The sequence below is a fragment of the Meriones unguiculatus genome, chromosome 17 (assembly GCF_030254825.1).
Source record: "Meriones unguiculatus strain TT.TT164.6M chromosome 17, Bangor_MerUng_6.1, whole genome shotgun sequence".
Taxonomy (NCBI): Eukaryota; Metazoa; Chordata; class Mammalia; order Rodentia; family Muridae; genus Meriones; species Meriones unguiculatus.
The window spans coordinates 62,896,985-62,916,733 of record NC_083364.1 but is presented as its reverse complement, the minus strand read 5'-3'; positions in this window follow the sequence as shown (position 1 = coordinate 62,916,733).

The window sequence follows — 19,749 nt, the reverse complement described above, 5'->3', positions numbered from 1 at the left end:
GAGGACAATGCAGCCACCTTTGATATGAACTGATAAACTAAGATCAGAAAGGAAAGGAGAACCTCCCCTCACAGTGGACTTGGGGAGGGGCATGCATGCAAAAAGGGAGGGAGGGTGGGATCGGGAGGGGAGGAGGGAGGGGCTTATGGGGGGATACAAAATGAATAAAGTGTAATTAATAAATAAAAAAATATCCTGACAAAAAGCAAGTTAGGTAAAAGGAGGCTTATTTTAGTTCCCCATTTGTGTTGACAGCTGACAATTGAGAGGAATAAAGGCAATAACTTTAAGCAGGTAGTCACATATGTCTGCAGGAAGAGGAGAAAGAAATACATGCACAGATGTTTTTATTCTTACTTGTTCAAGTCCTCCACTTCAGGACAGCTCAGGACACCCAGAATAAGGGAAAGAACTGTCCAGAGAAAGCTGGGTCTTTCCAAAGCAGCTTCATTATTAAGACAGTCTCCCCAGACAAGCCCACAGGACAATCCAGTATGAGTAACCCCTCACTGATACTCTCTTCCCAGTTGATGCTAGCTAATGTTAAGCTGTCTGTTTAAACTAACCACTGAATATTTATAATATTCAGTATTAGCGAACCATAATGTAAAATATAATATACATTGTCATGTAATATTTAACAAGTGCAGGTGTTTAACACAATATTCCTTAAAACTGTACAGAGGAAAACATATTAACTCAAAGGTAATCAAACCAAAGTAAGGTAATTTCATCTATTTATTTCATATTTTAAGTTATATCATGTTCCTTTCAGCACACAGTGTTTAGAAAAACAAAAAAGAAAAAGAAAGCACACAGTATTTACTATAAGACCATAATTTATACATTTAATCAAAATCTATCCATTTTAATTCCTCTGCTTTCTCTTTTTCATGCACATAGATAGCACTTGAAATATGCAGCACTGTAATCTTACTTTATTCACGGTCTCAGTGACATTGATTTACCGTGATTAAAGGGAAAAGCCTGAATGAATACTCCTATTAATAAATGCACCTAACTAGTAAGAAAATGTATATTGTCAGAAAGCTAAGCAACCCGTCTGAGGCATCAGGGCTGTCTAAACTAATAGGCATTGAGTACACCTAATGGAATAATCAACATCTTCCCTGAAAATGAGGTTCTTTATGGCAATTTGGATTGAGGTCAATGAGTGGTAGGACAGCATTTGTGTTACTTGAAAATGTGCAATTCTGTCACTCAGCTACTCCATTAAAAATAAAGAGTATGCAGAAGCTCTTCACTCCATTCTTCTGGACATTATCCATCCATATTTGTGCTAAGTGCTGCTACACTTGAGTTATCCATTTCAATCCCCAAATGCCAACACAAACTTTCAACTAGCAATATGACTTAGAGTTGAAATGAAAAGGCTCTATTAGTATTCTGGAAGAGTTATTTCTTCTTGCAATTGTTTTAAAGATAGTAGTTTATCATAAATTTTAGTACATAACACTTTTTTCTACCTGTAGCCAATTTATCTTCCCCCTTTTCCCTTTCCCTTTCTTTCCTTCCTTCTTTCTTTCTTTCTTTCTTTCTTTCTTTCTTTCTTTCTTTCTTTCTTTCTTTCTTTCTTTCTTTCTCTTTCTTCCTTCCTTCCTTCCTTCCTTCCTTCCTTCCTTCCTTCCTTCCTTCCTTCCTTCCTTCCTTCCTTCCTTCCTTCCTTCCTTCCTTTCTTTCTTTCTTTCTTTCTTTCTTTCTTTCTTTCTTTCTTTCATCACTTTACAGTCTGATCCCAATCTCCCTTTTGCCTCCCAATCCCACCCTCATGCCTCCCTATCCCCTTTCTTCTTCTTCTCAGAGAATAGGAGGCCCCCTAGGGGCACTAACCCACCCTGACCTCCCAAGTCGCATCAAGACTAAATGTATCATTTCCTATTGAGGCCTGACAAGGCAGGCCAGCTAAGGGAAAGGGATCCAAACGCAGACATCAGAGTCAGAAAACCCTCACTCCCATTGTTAGGGGACCCATATAATGACCAGGCTGCATATCTTTTATATTTGTGTAGGGGTCTATGTAGAGCCAGTACATGACCTTTGGTTGTTGGTTCAGTCTCTGTGAGCACTCATAGGCCCTGGTTAGTTAACTCTGTAGGTCTTCTTATGGTACCCTTGACCCCTCCAGCTTCCTCTATCCTTATTCCCACTCTTCCACAAGAATCCCTAAGCTCTGCCTATTGTCTGTGGGTCTTTGCATCCATAAGCTGTTGGATGAAGTCTCTCAGAAGACAGTTATGTTAGGGCCCTGCCTAAAAGCATAGCAAAGTATCATTATTAGTGACTGGGGTTAGCTCTCTATCACGGGTGAGTCTCAAGTTGGGCTAGTCATTGGTTTGTACTTCCCTCTATCTCTGCTCTATCTTTATTCCAAAACTTCTTTTTGGAGAAATTTGGGTTTGATGGTTGTGTGAGTGTTGGTGAAACCTCACTCCACTGGAAGTCCCACCTGGCTAAGGGAGGTGTCTACTTCAGGATCCTTAATCCATACTGATAGGAGTCTCAGCTAAGGTCACCCCATAGACTCCTGAGAGCCTCTCCTGTCCCAGACATGTGACTGCACCCACTGATTTTCATTCTCCCTCTCAGTCCTTTTTCTCACCCTCCCATCCCTGGAATTCTTAATAGCACTCATGTCAAAATGTCACATTTTGGACTCAAAGATAAAAAAAAAAAAATGTTATAATATTGTACCAAAAGTGAAGACTACTCCTGTTGTGTAATACTAGTCTTGAAGATACTTGAAGTCATGTCTTCTCATGCCAAGCAGGTAGCTAGCTGACTGCAGGCCAAAGTAAGGATATCCTAAAGTTCCAGTTGGTGACACAGTAAGCTGTTTTAAAACTTAGTTCAAACACATTTTCCCTTATTAAGTTCCAAGTTACTAATACATGGTTTGATACTCGATGAAAAATTTGAATCAATATAATATTTCCAGGTGACTATTTCAATAAAATAGCAATAAGAGTAAATTCTTTAAGAAGCTCATCAAGGGATATTTATGCATTGCCAAGACTGAGTTCCCTCATCTCCTCCCTGCCCTCTTCTGAGTCCACTGATAGGGAATTTTTACAAGTGCAGAAATTATTCAACGTCAGTTTCATCATCAAAGCCCACCACAGCATGAATGATGGTTTACCAAACATTAAACCAGGAGTGCACCACATAACTTTAAGGTAACTGGACACTGTCCTTTTTGGGCAGGTAAGCTTTTCTCTGCATCTCCCAGGCAGCTCAACTTTTCTGATATTTTTCCTGGTTATCTGAGTGATCCTCGGTCATCCTTACTGGCTATGTATGCCTGAGAATAGAATTTAACCTGCCCTCAGAGCATCTTGTTGCTTCACTTCCTTTTGACACCCTGTCCCTTAAGAAACTTTCCTTCAAGATGGACAATTTTAATCTGAAATTTTGTACAAGAAACTATGAGCAAACTTCTGTCAATTGTATTTCTGATTACAGGATTTTTTCTTTATTATGCAATAAACATTCTGGCTGAGAGGTACGTATCATCAAATGAAATGAAATACCAAGAGAAAATAATATCAAACTGCAACAGAAGTCTTGTAGATAAGGCAAACTTTTGCAGTCCTAAAGTGCATTAAGGCTTATTGAAAAACTTCCTATAGTTGCCATAAGAAATATCCTTTCATATTAAGTCAAAAATTATTTTAATAATTAGCAGTAAGCATGCATAGTTAAGTCAGCATTTAGTATCACTGTTAATGACACATTGACTTGAAAGTTTTTATTCTTTTTATAAATAATGTTTAATCTCTGAAATCTGTGCACTAGAAATACCACTCTCTAAAATACTGAGAGTGATATATATATATATATATATATATATATATATATATATTAGTATATTAGTATATTAGTTTTTCAAGACAGGGTTTTTCTGTGTAGGCCTGGCTGTCATGAGTGCACTTTGTAGACTACACTGGCCTCAAAATCACAGAGATCAGCCTGCTTCTGCCTCCTTATTGCACTACCATGCCTGTCTTTACCACATTAAAAAAATTAAAAAGGGAAAAAAATACGTTCACAGGTCTTAACACTAACATTTTCATACCGAAGACACCAAAGTTCAAGACAAAGAATTAGCTGTCGCGCTTACTACATCGAAGAACATCGGACAAGAGATGTACAATGAGGACATTCCCAGGGATGCAGAGGAAATAAATGCCAATAAAGGCTTTCCTGGGGTTGATTCTAAGTTCTTCATTTTACTGCCTGTGTCTGAGGAACGTGGGGATATTGTGGTAGATGTGATAATATATATCCAATATGCTTCCCTGCTTCTTTATATTTCAAATAATTTGGTTACACATAAACACTTGTCCTAGAAGTTATTGTATTTATTGCATATAATTAAGTCGTTACAATTACAAGATACACTTATCATCATACAAGCATTTCCCAAGATACTGTTTCAAACATGATTTTTATTCAGCTACCTCTCTTTATCTCAAATGTTAATTATCTTTGTCGGAGGACAAGTAAATCAGTCAATCCAACTTGGAATTTCACTAGAGAGTGCTCTGTATTTTTGACCTTCAGCCACTAAGGTTAATGTGATCAGTGATTGCAAAACATCAGTGATCCATACTACGCTTCATTCTAGAGACAAACAAATAGGTCTTTCTTTTCTGTAGTCCCATGATACTTGCTCATGCTGAACAGGCTCTTTGGCTGTCAAGATAAAAGCCATTCTAGTGCTTTGTTTATAGTTCAAAACTGAGAGGCTTCAATATGTATCTTCTTGAGGTATAAGGTTCTTCTTTGTCTTTTTTGTGTTTCTTGTCTTTGTCCTGACTCCTTTTCCTTTAAATTATCCATCACACAATGTTTGTCTAATGAATCATGAAAACATGTGTAAATACATCTATGTGTATCCTGAAACTATACTCCCAGTCCATGACACATAGGGTTATTTCTTTATATATATGTACATGTCACATAAAATATGAAATAAAAGCTGAATAAAAGTGGGTTTCTCCCCTGAAGTTCTGATCATTCTACCAAGAAAGATATTCTACTTTTTACAAGTGTTCAAGTGTTTAACACTGAAACCATTAAATATGTTGCTTTGTATTGATGATAGATTAATGTTTTATTATTACTGATTGTTACTGTTAATCTTTAAGTATAAGATCTACCTGCACCTAACTCTTAATGACTATAAATGATTATTTATAAACTATTATGTCTATACGGAATAATGAAATCCAAATGAATATTTCTTTGTATATCAAAGCAATAACATATTCCAAGTTATGTCAAATTTCTAAGTCATGCTTACTTGGATACATCTCCCATGAAGCAGGAAGAAGTTAAAGGTAAAATAAAGCAGGACAGAGAAGAGAAAAAGAAAAGCTACTGGCAGATGTCTTCTGTATACAAGTAAAGGGGGGTATCAAAGACAACATTTGGGAAAATTCATTATGATTGCCTGACCATGATTCTACCCAGAAGATGGAGAAAACCTAGTCATTAGTAATTTGAAGATAAGCATGAATGGGAATATTGAATTCCACAGAGTTTTTAGATGGGCATCTATAATGTCTGCAATGCAGATAAAGGTATAAAAGAATAATCATATATTGTTTTTTCTGAGTCAACAAAAGACCTGGAAATTTAAAAATGAAGAAATAAAAATAACAAATTTGCCTTTAGTAAAAATCACATCATCCATAGTAGAAAAGCCAACTTGCTTAATTTGCAATAACAACAGACATGGTTGTAATAAATTATGAAGATTAATCGAGATTCACTATTATTTGCATGTATAAAACTATTATCTTACCTCCTCATTTTCATGTATAATAATATTCTTAGACAACTTGTAATTCACTGCAATTAAATTTATATTAATTACTAAATTATTTTAATGATAATAGTTAAACAGAAATATTTTTTTAATTCTGAAATTTTTTCTTGCTAGTAGATTTAAATAATCACTGATGTTAACTACCTCACAAAAATACACTCATTTTGCTTTTAAAAAAACACTATTTTACAAAATTACATGAAGTAAATTTCAATAAAAGTTTTGAACTTAATCTTACTTCTTAGGTAGATTATTTTATATATAACAGGGGAGGTGCATGCACAGAAATCTCTAAAATATCGGCTCCTAAACAATTCCTGCATAAAGATAACAACAGTTGTCATGACAATGTGAGTGTGTTGAGCCACGGGGTTATTAATAGATAGTGAAAGAGGGAGAAATAGTCTTTCCCAGAGGAAAAAAGCCCCCTGATAGATTATACAATCCTAAGTGGTTAGGCCATAAAAATAATTAGCAAATAAAAATTACATATGCTGAAAATGTAATTACAGTACAGAAAATGTTTATCAAGTACAATAATGCAAAACAGCATGGAAATTTCTCTTCAATTACTGCGCCTTAGCCAATGTTCTGAATCAGTAATTTTTCACTTGTGAATTTTGACATCACTACAGAAGTCATTTGGCAAAAGACAGACGATATTGCAGTGGTCATGACTGAGAGGTAGTAGTTATTAATATCATCACATAGGTAGACACCAAAAATACTCCTAAATAGTTCAACATACTTAGGACAGCCCCCAACCACATACTCAGAAGTTTGATAAGCCCGTAATGGTCACGGAGTGCAGAATAACTACAGGGAATAATTTTAATCTACTTGTTACATAACTCTGTGTGTCTGATCTCCTAAATAGATTTTTGAGTGATGAAAGAAATTAAAAATTCTCTACAATTGCCATCTATTCAAGAAGAGTAAACCAATGAACATGAAATAGGAAGAATAGCATTACTTACAAGACAAATTGTTATATATTTTTTCTTTTTTTAAAATCCTTTATTAATTAGACTTTATTCACTTTGTATCGCCCCTGTGGTTCCCTCTCTCCTCCCCTCCCAAATCCCTCCCTTCCTTTCCCTTCTGCATGTATGCCCCTCCCAAGTCCACTGATAGGGGAGGTCCTTTCCTTCCTTCTGATCCTAGTCTGTTAGATCTCATCAGGAGTGGCTCCATTATCTTCCTCTGTGGCCTAGTAAGGCTGCTCCCCCCTCAGGGGGAAGTGATTAAAGAGCAGGCCAATCAGTTCATGTCAAAGACAGTCCCTGTTCCCTGTTATATTAAACCAACAATACAGATATAGTTTTCAGGAGCCAGAAAAACAGATTGAGAAAATGAACAGTATTTGCACATGTGTTTTCCCTCAGGAAGACAGAAGTAATCAGCTCTAATGTTAGTGTCAGGAATCCGCAGCATGAGCATCACAGTATACTCCTGTGACCTCATATATGAGGGATTCTCATGACACATAAAGCATGACTCCCGGAAGAGTGAAAGTAACAATGTGAAACAATCAGTGCTTGGCTAGAAAAGGTCTGTGTGCCTGTATCAAACATTGTCTTTCATGAAGAAAAGTATGTTAACGTCCAGAAGTTTTAGACACAAGTAGGCTGCCTAGCAGTCACTAAATTTAAATTTTAAATAGTGTGGTGCAAGTGGGTTTCTTCAGGTCATCACTAAGACATTCACGCTACCAACGCATGCGGTTAAAACGCAGCTTACAGAGGAGCCAGGTGTTTTGGTTACAACTAAAATAAGAAACTAGGTTTGGATTATATTCAAATTACTTTCAAAGCAGATAAAATAATTGACTTAATTGTTGCAGACTTGAAGGTTGGCATATTTATCTTCCAAAACAAATGGGTATGTGAAAAATTAAACACATGTTTAAATGCCACGTGAACACTTTAACATTAACCTTTTCAATGCATTTTATGTAAGTAATGCTTTTATTTTTCCATTATCTGCTATTAACAAATTTTATAAGAAATATCTTTGAGGGCATGACCTAGATCATTATCTTGATTTAAATCTAATAAAACCACAAACGATATTTAGCTGAATAGCGAGCATGTAGACCATAGCAGCATTACTCTTCAGTTTTGTTTCCTAGATGTTTTATCCTAGGGAAAATAAAATCATCTCAGCATCCTACTGGTTTGCCTGACTGCTCAGTGGAAAACAAGCTGAAATGTCTGGAGAGAAACAGCAAAAAGATGACAATAAGGTCACAGGCATTGTTGCAAGTGTTACTCTCACAGGCAGTACAGGGTCTGTAATATCAAAGATTCCTGGGGCAAATCGCTGATGCCTCCTTTGGAGCTATCACGACCTTTGTTGCTAGGGAACTTCCTAGTCACAACCATTTCCTGCAGGAATGGCCCAGTATTTGTGCTGAATCATGACCGGAGACAAGGAGAAATAATATTTAACACTTCCCACAGGCTACTGGTCCTTGTCCTTCTCTCAGGTCAGTGAAAATAAAGACAGAGACAGGGAGTGGAATAGAGAAAGAAAGTCTTACAAGAGTGGAAGTTAAATTGTGATGGCTATAATTAAGAATTTCCTAAGCCAAGATATTAAAACATTTTATATTTTCAGCATTCTCAATATCTGTAAATTGTATAAAAATCATGAAAGTCACTTTTGACATAATACATATATCAAGAATGTAAAAATAAAGATATATTCAGGATTAGTTCTTATATATAATATTTATTGTAAATATTATTAGCTTATAGAGAAATGTGTTCATCCAAACTACATAGTTTGAACATTTTGAAAAAACTGCTTTTCAGTTCTTTATATATTCTGGATATTAGCCCTCTGTCAGATACAGGCTTGGTAAAGAACTTTTCCCTGTCAGTAGGATGTATTTTGTTCTGATGATAGTTTCCTTTGTTTTACAAAAGCATTTTAGTTCCATTTATTCTTTGGTTAAACACCAACAATCCAAGTAATATATATTAAAAATGGGGTACAGAGCTAAACAGAGAATTCTCAACAGTGGAATATCGAATGGCAGAGAAACACTAAAAAAAATGGTCAATATCCTTAGTCATCCCAGAAATGCATATCAAAATGACACAGAGATTTCATCTCACATCCATCAGAAGAGCTAAGATTAAAAACTCAAAAGATGATGCATGATGGAGAGGTTGTGGAGAAAGGGAAACCCTCCTCCATTGCTGAAGGGAATGTAACCTTGTACAAACACTTTTGGAAGTGCTTTCTCAGAAAATTAGGAATAGTGCTACTTCAAAATCCAGCTATAATACTCTGAGGCCTATGATGCCTCACAATTCAAGTGTGGTACATTTATACAATGGAATTCTACTTAGTAATTAAAAACAAGGAAATCATGAAATTTGCAGGCAAATGTTGGAACTAGAAAAGATCATCCTCGGTGAGGTAACCCAGAAGCAGAAAGACACACATGGTATATGCTTGTATGTAAGTTGATATTAGACATACAATATAAGATAAACATACTGAAGTCTATACTCCTAAAGCAGCAAAACAACAAGGAGGACCCTAGGACTAGGCTTAATCCTCATTCAGAATGGCAAACAGGATAGACATCGGAAGTAGGAGAAGACAAGGAACAAGACAGGAGCCTTCCACAGAGGACCTCTGTAAGATTCTACCCACCAGGTTATCAAAGGAGATACTGAGACTCATAACCAGAATTTGGGCAGAGTGCTTGAACCTTATGGAAATAGAAAGACCTGGAGGGGACGGGAACACCACAAGAAGAACAACAGAGCCAAAAAACCTGGGCTCTGGAGGGCCTGCGCAGACTTGCAGGTCCTTGGTCCTTCAACCAAGGACCACACATGGAGAGAACCTGTTCAGAGGAAGACCATATGCTTCTCAGTTTTCACGTGGGTTGTCTCTGACATGAACTCAGTGGCAGGTTCTTTGATCACCTCCCTCTGGGAGGGGTGGGTACAGCCTTGTCAGGCCACGAAGGAAGATGATGCAGCCAACCTTAATGAGACCCAATAAGCTAGTCTCAGATAGAAGGGGAGGAAATCCTCCCCTATCACTGGACTAGGAAAAGGGCATAGGGGAAGAAGAAGGAAGGTGGGTCAGACTAGGAGGAGAAGAGGGAGGCTGTAGCAGCGGGATACAAAGTGAAAAATTATAATAAATAAATAAATAAAGAAAAGAGTACTTTTCAACTTTAAAAATTTATTTCTGTAATCCTATCAGAGAGGAGAAGAGTTGCCTTCTTGGACTAAAGGACTAAAAGAGCCTTTGTCAAAAAAAAAAAAAGAAAAGAAAAAGAAAAAGAACAACAACAAAAAAAAAAACAAAGATAAAAGACTAAACACAAAATTTAAAAATATTGATTTTAAAAATCTTATTAAATAGTTATAACTGATAGCTTATGATCCAGTAAAGAATTATCTAAGAATAATTCTTTTGTCTATCAGAAATGTAAATGACCTCAGAGGAATAATAACTGGTCATGTTAAAATACTTCTTCAAATAAAATACTAAGTTTAACAGTGTAAAACTCATAAATTATTATACCTCTCATAAATGTTGCTTAATGATTTTTGAAATGTGATCATATTTAATGGCATTTTAGAAGCCATTTACATAATTTTCAATTCCCAAACACTCTGATATAACACAATCTTTCTGCAGAGTCTCTGAATTTATTTTTTACAAGTCAATTATGTGCTATCACAGCAGGTGATATTTGGCTAGAGATACAGCTCAAGAGTTAAAGCTATTGGCACTGGAACAATAAAACTAAGGACGGAATTCAGATGTCCATATCACATACTGCATGTATGTGATAGCTAGGCGTGACTCCTAGTCTGTAAATCCAGCTGTGGAAGAGAGTCCTCTTTGGAGCAAGCTAGCTAGCTAGACTAGCAATGTCATCAAGCTCTGTGTTCACCTGAGACATTCTATCAGTGATAAAATAAAAGAAAGTCAAAGATGCCTCTTTGTGTTGAATGGGTCCCCACATGTGCAAACCTGCACGCATGCACATGAGAGCATGCCTATGCATGTAGGCACACTACATATACAAACTTTGGAAAAAGGAAAAATAAAAAATAAAAAGTTTGGTTCCACACCAATTTAATATTACTAGTATGAAAATAATATTACAAAATCATGAGGATGCAATGTTTTTATAATAACACATTAATAATTCAAAAATAAGCAAGAATCATGGGAAATTGTTTTAAACATTAATTTTGCCAAACTTTTAGCATATTGGCAATGTTTTACAATGATAAAAGAGCTAATAATGGTGGAATGTTGGTGTTTTAGGTTAGATCTAATGACTAGATTATTTACATTCTTAATGTATTCATATTTCTGTTTTACATTTCAAGGTTCTGTTTTCAATTTTTTGTAAGATAAAAGAGAAATACTTTTCATCATAAAGAGTGAAATGTCTTGATTTGCATTTCCCTGATGGCTAAGGATGTTGAGCATCTCTTTAAGTGTTTCTCCGCCATTCAATATTCCTCTATAGAGAATTCTCTGTTTAGCTTTGGACCCCATTTTTTTAATTGGGTTAATTGATTTGTTGCTGTTTAACTTCTTGAGTTCTTTATGCATTCTGGATATTACCCCTCTGTCAGCCTAGCAGGGCAGACAGGCACCAGCACAGAGTCCTGCCTGAACACCTGACTCACTGCCCCAGATAGAACTGTGGGCCCCGGGGCACCATAGACTGAGTTTCTCTGTGGGGTGCAAACAGGGAAACAGGGAGGGGAACAGGAGGTCTGATCTCAGAGCACTCAGCTGATAGCACCATTCTGAAAAGGTCTCTGGGAAAATTACCCAGTTTCAGCAGATGTCCAGGTGCCCAATCTCCAGAAAGGCGGAGCCACGTGCACGTGTCTGTGCCTGCAGGTTCTACTCACCATCTCAGACAGAATGGCAGTCCCCAAAGCATAGTCTGGGTGTCCCTGTCAGGAGGAAACCTCACAGCGGGGAGGGGACAGGCAGGGGGGTTATCAGGTCCAACTCTCAGGACACCCAGCTTCAGAAGACTTTCTGGATTCATGCTAGGCTCTAGCCTTCTACTGCAGGCATGAGCGCCATGGTCACCTCCCATTGTTGAGTACCACTAGGGCACTGGGGCACACAGCTGCATCCTCAGAACTACAAAAACCAGAGTGCCATTACAGCAGCCCTCAGATACTGAGACTCATAACCAAACCTTTGGCAGAGTGCAGGGAAACATATGAAAGAAGGGGGGGGGGTTAGTATGACCTGGAGACGATAGAAGCTCAATAACCAAATATATCAGGGCACAGGTGTGGTCTATGAGACTGTTTCTCCAACCAAGGACCATGTATGGCTATAACCTGGAACCTCTGCTCAGATGTAGCCCGTGGTAGCTCAGTAACCAAGTGGGTTACCCTAGTAAGGGAAACAGGGTCTATTTTTGACATGAACTCAATGGCTGGCTCTTTGATCTCCCCACCCCCACAAGGAGCAGCCCTGCTAGGCCACAGAGGAGGACTTTACAGCCAGTCCTGAAGATACCTGAAAAAACAGGGTCAGATGAAATGGGAGGAGGTCCTCCCTTATCAGTGGACTTGGAAAGGGGCAGGGAGGAGATGAGGGAGAGAGGGTGGGATTGGGAGGGAATGAGGGAGCCAAATACAGCTGGGACACAGAGTTAATTAAATGTAACTAATAATAAAAATAAATAAATAAAAAAGAAAACTAAAAAAGAACGATTTTAAATTCTAACAATAATATTTGAAGGTGTTGTTCTGAATACCAGTTTTCTGTTAATATATGAAGCTTGCCTTCCTAATTCATGTCTCCTTCATTTCTCTCTGCCTTTTCATTTGCCTTCCTTACCTTCATCTTTCTATGTAAAATATCTATTTTTTTCTTTAAAAATCGCTTTATTTTTGATAAACATGATAGACAACTCGGATTTAATATATGTTAGGGGTCCACAGACATTGAACAATCAAACAGGGAGCCTGCATGTGCCTGACCTAGGTCCTCTATACATATGTTACAATTGTGTAGCTTGGTCTTCTTGTGAGACTCCCAGCAGTGGGAGCAGGTGCTATCTCTGACCCTTTTGCCTGCTTTTAGGACTCTTTCCTCCTGCTGAATTGCCTCATCTAACTTTAATTGGAGAGGCTGTGTCTCACCTTACAGCAGCTTGGTATGCCATAGCTGGTTGATGTCAATGGGAGGCTTCCCCTTTTCTGAAGAGATATAGAGGAGAAGCAGATGGGGGCAGCTAGGTGATGTAGGAGAGGACTGTAAGAAGAGGAGGGAAGGAAAGACTGTGGTCTAGATGTAAAAAAAAAAAAGATTATTATTATTATTATTTTACAAAATGTGTATTACTCAGTTATTTAAAGGATGAAATGAAAACCACAGATAAATGGATGGAACTAGGAAAAAATCATCCTGAGTGATGTAATGCAGACACAGAAAGAAAATGACAGTATATATTTAATTTTAAGTGTTATGGGTGAACATTATGTTTAGAGGATAAATTTCCTCTGCTAGGCTTATAAAAACAAATTTGTTTTTAATCTGCATAAGCCATGAGGAAGTTCCTCCTACCTTGAATGTACCCTGTCACCTGGCCTGAGGTGGATCATTTCCTGGTGCTGTTGGGCTTTTCTTAAAAAAAAAAAAAAAAAAAAAAAAAAAAAACTGCTGATTGTTGCAAAATATTTCAGTGTCTTAGCTATTTCTACAAGGTGGTGGGTCAAAAGAAAGATTAAGTAGGTTAACTGCTAAGTTCTGCTTTTGTGTGAAACACGCTGGCTTGTCTGGATGGCCGAAACACCTGCTGGGTGTCTGCTACAAACTCAAGCCTTCCCTGGTCCCCGACAGGTTCAGCTTACGAGTTAATTTGGCTCCACAAAAGTATAAATTTGTGGGTTTTGTCTTTATAACTGTTTGGCTAGCTAATAATAGCCACTGATTTACTAAATCCAAAACTTGAGTCAGACTGGCAGTGAATCTCTGAATGACTCTAGGTCATTAGCTGTTAAATAAATAATAATAAGTAAGTGACTATCCACAGAACCATAGAATTTAGATATAGCATAAGAGACTAGAGGAGACAGGTAGATGGAGCTAGAAAAAAAATAGAATAAATCAGTACTTATCAACCTGTGGATTGCAACTGTATACTGATATGAACACACAAATGGTAATAGTAATAGATTACAGGAGGCTGATTATGGCCATATTTTTAGTGAGAAAATCTTCTCAGAAAAAGCTTCAGACTTCCTTGACTTCCCCTCTGGCAACATAACCTGATTACCTTAATTAGTAACTAAGGCAGATCTTCTGTTGGTTATGGCAGGGAAAGAAGAAAAGAAACAAATGTAAATGCATGTATGTACTCTTGTAGATAAGCAAAAGAGATGTCTATGAAAATAAAATGTCCAGAACATCACTATCTTCCTCCTTAGTCCAATCATTTCATTTCAATTACTCACTTAAGTGGGTGAGGATGAAAAAACAAACAAACAAACAAACAAACAAAAAAAAAAAAAACAGGAGCAAGCCATCAGCTGAAAAGAAAAAAAAATAAAAAATTAAAAAAAAAAGCTTCAGCCAGGAAAGGGAGCAGGCAGGGGACAAGAAATATTCTACTGAGATCCATTTATGAATGTCACAGCACAGAGGTACACATGGTTATGACATCTGTGATTTACCAGACTTAATTAGAAGATTATAATATGCTTCTCTACTATAATTTACCATTCTATATCATGCCACTAGGATATTAACAGTTGTGTGGAGCTGAAGAACCTACAGGACATAAATTATCTTTGAGTTATTTTATATTTGGTGTGTTGTTCTGCAAATTTTTTCTTTTTTATCTTAATTAAAATTTAATCACATTATTTTCTACTTTCTATCCTCATCCAACCTCTACTGTATCCTCTCCTTCTAACACCTCCAATGACCTCCACCTTTTATTCTTTCTCAGTATAACATGCTGAGGTTATTTATTCTGTGTGCTGTGTACGTACTTGACTTCAGGGCTTCTTACTTGGTATTGGATACCAAACTGGTACATCAAATTCCTGAGGAAGATTACTTCTTCAATTTCTTAGCTGTTGTTAGTTATCTAAGGGTAGGGCGGTAGGTCACAGCATTTCTGCCTTCCACAGGAACATCTACTGCCATTATCATTATCTGGTTCTTGTTTAGGTAGCCATGCCATCCCTGTGTTGTAGAGATAAGTCTATTGTCGCTTCTAGGAGACATAATATCACAGCAGGTCTTCTTGTCTTCTGATGCTTAGAATCTTTCCTTCTCTTCTGTAATATTCCCTGGGACTTAAGTGAAGGAGTTTTATTATTGATGTCTCCGAGGGGGCTAAGCACCCAACCATCCATTATTCTCTGTATTTGACCTGTTGTGGTTCTCTTTAATGATCTTCATTTAATGCAAAGAAACACTTATTATCTGAGGAGTGAGATATGTGAGTATAACATTAAGTATGAGTAATTATGCTAGTCTAATAGAAAGGTAGTACTAGCATCTCCTCTCTGAGAGGGATTTTCCTCCTGTTGGGCGGGCCTTAAGACCAATTAGAAATTGTTTACTACCAGGATGAGTCCCACTATTGCACCCTTAGAGTATTGCCTCTGCTGTGTCATTGCTGTAGTTTATTGCATAAGAGTTGAGTAAGTCTATTGAATTTCTTCCTTCTTTTGTTAACTTGCAAAGTACTATGAGAGTTGGTACTTAGGAAGGATGTTTTCAGATCATACCCACCCTGAAACTTTTTAGTCCCATGTCAGAAGATAATGCTGTCTATCCTTAAGAATATGCACTTACCTTCAAGTTTCTGAAGAATAAACAAGGCAATGTATTGTTTTGGGAACCTGTGGGTTCTCTTGACTAATGACCTAGAGAGTACAGGAGTTCCACAAGGACCAAATATATCTGGGCACAGGGGTCTTTTATGAGACTATTTCTCCAAACAAAGACCATGTATGGATGCAACCTAGAACCTCTGCTCAGATGTAGCCCTTGGTAGCTCAGTATCCAAATGGTACCCTAATAAGGGGAACAGGGACTGTTTCTGACATGAACTCAATGTCTAGTTCTTTGACCTCCTCCTCTCCACCCTCTAAGGGAGGAGTAGCCCTGCTGCTTTGCAGCCAGTCCTGAAGAAACCTGTAAACCAATATCAGATGAAAGGGGAGGAATTTCTCCCCTATCAGTGGACTTGGAAAGGGGCAGGGAGGAGATGAGGGAGTGAGGGTGGGGTTGGGAAGGAAAGAGGGAGCAGGATACAGCAGGGATCCAAAGTTAACAAACTCTAACTAATGTTAAAAAAAAAAAAGTTAAGAAATATAAATAGAGAAATTGAAAACAAATTTCTCATTCTTTGTGCTTTGATACTTCATAGACTCAGGATTTCTTTCTTTCTTTCTTTCTTTCTTTCTTTCTTTCTTTCTTTCTTTCTTTCTTTCTTTCTTTCTTTTTTTACCGCCACCACCACCTTTACAATATAGTATATTAAATATATCTTCAAATGTTTAATTATACATCAAAAGTAAGAGGAAGATAATTCTTTTCACATACTAATTGTAGTAATATGTAGTACAGAGTTTAAGCTGTTTATCTGTGGTGTTTATTTACATGTATATTTTCCTCATTGTGTCAGATTTTGATGCCCTAAACTCTCTGCTTCAAACTTGAACACTTCTTTTTTAAATTACAGGTTATTTTACTCTTTGTTAATACAATAATTACATTATTTTTTTTCTCTATTATTCCTCCCACCAACCATTTCTCTCCTCTTTCATATTCTTGACATAACTTTCTTTAGTTGTGTTTGAATACCCAGCTTTTCTCTTGTTTTGCTTTGGAAGGTGGCTTCTTCAGATGTTGTGAAAGGAAGTTATCTTAAAAGAATTTCTTTTCTTTAGGATTATAGAATTTAGTATATTTATCCTATGTTATATGGCTAATATCCACTTATAGGTGAGTGTACGCCATGTGTGTCTTTCTGCTTCTGGGTCACTTCAGTCAGGATGATCTTTTCTGGTTCCATCCATTTGTCTGCAAATTTCATGACTTCCTTGTTTTTAATTGCTGAGCAGTATTCCATTGTGTAAATGTAACACAATCTCTGTATCCATTCCTTGGTTGAGGATATCTAGGTTGTTTCCTAGAATCTGTGTATTACGAATAAAGCTTCTATGAACATGGCTGAGTAAATGTGCTTGTTGTATGGTTAAACATCTTTCAGATATATGCCTAGGAGTGGTATAGAAGCAATCTAAGGAAGATGCTTAATCCTTATTCAGAAAGGCAAACAAGATAAACATCAGAAGGGGGAGAAGACAGAGACCAGGACATGAGCCTATCACAGAGGGCATCTGAAAGTCTCTAACTAGCAGGATATCAAAGCAGGCGCTGAGACTTATAGACAAACTTTGGGAAGAGTTAAGGGAATCTCATGGAAGGAGGGGGAGATAGAAATACCTGAAGGGAACAGGAGCTCCACAACTAAACAAACAGAAGTGAAATATCTGGGCCCAATGTTGCCTACAGATACTGATGCACCAACCAAGGGTCGCTTTTGGAGAGGACCTAAAGCCCCTGCTCACATGTACACAATTAGGCAGCTGTCCAAGTGGGTTTCCTAGTAAGGGGAGCAGGGACTGTCTCTGACATGGACTCAGTGGCAGGCTCTTTGACCACTTCACTCTGGGGGATGCAGCCTTGCCAAGACACAGAGGAAGAGGATGCAGCCAGTCCTGATGAGATCTGAGAGACTAGGGTCAGAGAGGAGGGGAGGAGGACCTCCCCTATTAGTGGACTAGAGTAGGGGCATAAGGGGAGAATAGGGAGGGAGAGTAGTACTGGGCAGAGACAATGGAGGGGGCTATATCCGAAATACAAAGTGAATAAAATATAATAAATAATAAATAAAATTTTAAAATTAGTTAATTAAAAAAGTTTCTTTTCTTTCCACTGGGTTTCATATTTGTAGAAGCTTCCCAATTACACCTAGTTCTTCTGAAGGTCACATAAATGTTCTAGAAAATTTCTCTGTGTACTTGGAGTCAAATCCATTTTCAGGTTTTTCATTTCTTAGAGTCACCAATGTCAGATACCAGCCATGGTCTAAAAATATCTCTCAAGTAACCAGTGTCCCATTCCAGTGTTGACTTCTATTTAGACACTTGAATAATGGACACAGTCTTACCCCAAGAACAAAAGGCTCATAATCCACCTCTGTAAATTTCAGTTTTCATATATTACCATTTTTTCATGTCTAGAACAACATATATTCCATGTATATGTCATACCTGCAAAGCCTTAAACTGCTATTATTGCCTTTGAGCACAACTTACTTAACAAATTTGTTCAAATAACAATTTCAGACGGGAGCCTGGCATAGCTGTCCCCTGAGTGGCTCCACTCAGCAGCTGATGGAAACAGATGCAGAGACCCACAACCAAACACTGGGTGGAGCACAGAAAGTATTGTTAAAGAGTCAGGGGAATGATAAAAGGTCCCAGAGGGAATGGGAGCTCCATAAGAGGACCAACACAGCCAACTAACCAGGGCCCAGGGAAGCCAATGTACACAGAAGCACCAACCAACTACCATGCGTGGACTGGACCGAGGCCCCCTACACAGATGTAGCCAATGGGTAGCTCAGTAATCACATGGATTCCCTAGTAAGGAGAATGGGAGCTGACTCTGATATAAACTCTGTTGTCTGCTGTTGGAACACTTTCTCCTGGTGGCACAATCTTGCCAGACCAGTGGGAAAGAATATGAGTTTAGTCCACATGTGACTGATGGGACTGATGGGATATTTGTGTGTAGGCTCCCCTTTTCTGAGAAGTAGGGAAGGAAGGACAGGGGAAATAGGAAGGGAGTGTGGGGCCAGGTGGAGCAAAGGAAGAGGGTTATGACCGCGGTGTGAAATGAATAAATATTTTTTAAACAGAAAGATTGAAATAGAATACAGTTGTAATGTCATGAAAAAAAAATCAGAAGTTCCAATTCAACTAGCTCAATAGGTGTTGTGAATTCTGTTTTCTTACTGGATACTCGTTTGATAAAACCATCTTCCCAGAGCTTGTCACCACAGCTAGATATTATAGAGCCAAGCATTCCAGTTAGTTATGAGTCATCCTAAGACTGATGTTCTGTAGCAGGACTTTTGGCTACTTTATTGGGTTCTTTTTCCTACCTCCCTACACCACACCTACCCCTTCCAACCACCCAACACAAAGTAGGAGAGAAAGAAGGTTAGAGGGAAAGGGAGCATAGACTACTCCCTGCTGATTAGGGGTTTCAAGTTTCCTGGGGTGAATTTGATCAGGATATCTACAACCAGCAACCAGCAAACAGCAAACAACAATTCTGAAAACAGCAATAACAATGGCAGCAGGAACAAACAACAATCGGCAACAGGAAAAAAAAAAAAACAGTAATCAGTGGCAGCAGGGAGAGTAGCAGCCATGCTGCCTCTCTGGGTTCTGGGTCCCAAGAATTCCAAATATAAACTATATTCAGCTGGCAAAAACACATCACTGCTAGAGAAAGAGGCAAATCATTTTCAGCTGATATGGACAATATGAAGCAATCCCTATATGCCATATCTGGAATTAAAACAAAAAAACATATTCACATAACATTTCTACATATTTAAAAATATAAAAAATTCTCATTACAGCGATCCATATGTTTCTGAATTGACTAATGTACTGACATGAAATTTAGATAGGTGCTATTTAGAGGAAAATATAATTTGACATTGCCATGGTTTATTCATAGACATCTTAATTATTAAATAATTTTAATGGAGAGAGAAGGAACTAACAGAAGGAAAATAACACAATAGGCTCCTACTATAATACCAA